Consider the following 2,448-nt stretch of genomic DNA (forward strand, 5'->3'; position numbering starts at 1 on the left):
ACCGCAAGTGCATTTTGCTAATGTAAGGACCTTTAAGAGAATAATGGTTATATGAAATGGATGATTTGTGCATAGTAGATCTCTTTTAGGACCCCTGACTCCTAGAGGTGGGAGTCAGTGTTGCTTGTGGGCTTTCGCTGTCGCGAAGTCTGGCATAACCCAATCTCTGGGGGGGGGGGGGGTCCCCTTTTTTTTGGGGGGGGGGGGCTGGTTGATTCTTCTATAAGTTGTCCAATTTTGAGGGTGATCAGACGGTGAGAAGGTCTTCGTCTCTCCATGAGAGTTCTGACGGTCTGCATTTATCCAAAAGAGTCTTTTTGTTCCATTTTGTGCTTCTTTATCCCAAATTACCTGAAAAGTCTTTTAAAATCCGGAAACATAGAAATCCTTTGAAAACCTTTGAAAATGGAGTAAAAACACCTGTAAAAGATATTAAAATGATCCATAAAAATGGTCAAAATCCGGTGTTATCAGTAAGTTATCTACTTTCGATCCCTCTGAACGATCGAACAACACGCAGCTCGTGAATCTCCCAATCATCATTCGCAGTGTGTTACCTCGCTCTAGTCTCTAAAATGATCGTCTAGTTTGTAGTTCTCTGTGTAACTTAGCACTCATAAATAAAATTACAAATCCAGTTCGCGACTCGCTACTTAACACCATTACCCAATCTCCACAAAATGGTCGTATGGTCATAATTTTCAAGTTCCCAAATTTCAAATTTGAAGGGAACAAGCCCAACAGTAGGTAAAACCAGCTAAACAAAGAATATTTTGAAGTCATTGTTAAAAAGCTAAGACTACAATCTGTCAAAAGGGTAGTTCGCACGATCTCGAGTTCAGATTAGTCAACAAACTTATGAGACGTCCAAATAAAGCAAAGTAAAACAGAAAGTGGCGAACAGAAAATCAGAAACTTAGCCCTCTCGAGCTAAAAAGGCATAATGAACGTAACGATAAAAACCCTCTCGGGTACCAAAGTACTGCAAAATCTGAAAAGCAAAATAAAAAAACAAAGCCCCATGGGCAACCAAGTTTGAAAACAAAAAGAAACGAGAGGGAACAAATATGAAGGCGGATCACTCCTTGGGCTTGTTCTCCGGGTTAGCCCCTTCGTTCTCCACCATCCGATCAATGGCCGAGCCTCTCGTTAGCTAGGCACCGTCTCCAGCCATCATGTTGCTACCAAACTGGTTAACACTGCGGGGAGCTTGAGTGGTAGGGTCAACCTCCATCGGCATCACTGAAACCTCCGACACTTGAGAAAGATCGAGCTTCTGGAGAGTGAAGTTAGACACTTTGGCAGCGTTATAATTCTCTGTGCTCCAACTGTAGGGGACATCACCCGTCAACCCGTTCGAGGAGCTTGATCTCCTATCAGGAGTTTAATCTCCAACTCTTGTTTTCTTAGTCTGTAGAGTCCTCTCGGACTCCCACGAGCTAACCGAGACAGTCTGACGCACGGAGTCGGTTGGGAGATTGGCATTGGGAGTCTCAAAAGCTGTAGAGGCCTTCTCTCTTGCCTCATTCATAGCCTGTCTAATTTGGCTTGCTCAAACGGACTCTGAGCTCCCAGCCGGAGCTTTGCCCTTCCTAGCCTTTTCGATTTCACGAGCTGACGGTCTTTTAGGAATGTTTCTTTGTGGATTACGAGCTAAAGGTCGAGAATTACTGGAAGAGGAGGCATCAGGAATATATTGATTCCTGGTGTCTGTAAAGAAAACAGTTCTGAGAAGGCACAACAAGGTAAGAACATAAATGATTAAAAAAGACGAAAAGCTAACCTATCGGAATACGATGGAAGTTGGCAGGACGACAGATAGAAGGTGGATTGAGGGGGTTGATAGTAGGCTCGTTAGTCATAGCCGGAACCGCAGCCTTAATTCTGTCTCTGGTGAAGGAATGCCAGTGGATATCCCCCAACCGGAAAGTGCCCAAAAAATGTCGTCCTCAGGAACTTTAGCCGGTACAATTGCGAAACAAGAAAAGATTAACACAATCAGCATAAGATCCAATAGAGTAAAAAAAGTGTATCTATCTCTATGATAACTAACTCTGGAAGCCTAAACAGTGGACAAGCGATCAAAATCAAAAGATCCGATAGACTCGACATTGAATCTGAAGAAGAATTACTTCTCCTTCCAACGATAATCTCGAGCCGGGATATCCTAAAACATGCTGCGGTGTTTGCGGGGAGACAGGTAAAAAAGCCCGAGAAAAATGAATTGCTCTTGATAGAGCAGACCTTGTGGAGCTCTTCGAACCCAAATGGAATCCCAGCCTCCGCCGCCCTAAGTAACAAGGCGAGAGCGTGGCGGATAAAATTAGGGTTCATCTAAGGGAACACTAACTTCAAATCCACCAAAATCGTCAAGAGACCCAACGAGATTTGGAAATAGAGTCCGCAGCTTTAAAAAATGGGGTTTACGCCACACAGTAGCCTAGGCGT

Source organism: Eutrema salsugineum, unplaced genomic scaffold, assembly GCF_000478725.1.
Source record: "Eutrema salsugineum unplaced genomic scaffold, Eutsalg1_0 scaffold_2, whole genome shotgun sequence".
Classification (NCBI taxonomy): domain Eukaryota; kingdom Viridiplantae; phylum Streptophyta; class Magnoliopsida; order Brassicales; family Brassicaceae; genus Eutrema; species Eutrema salsugineum.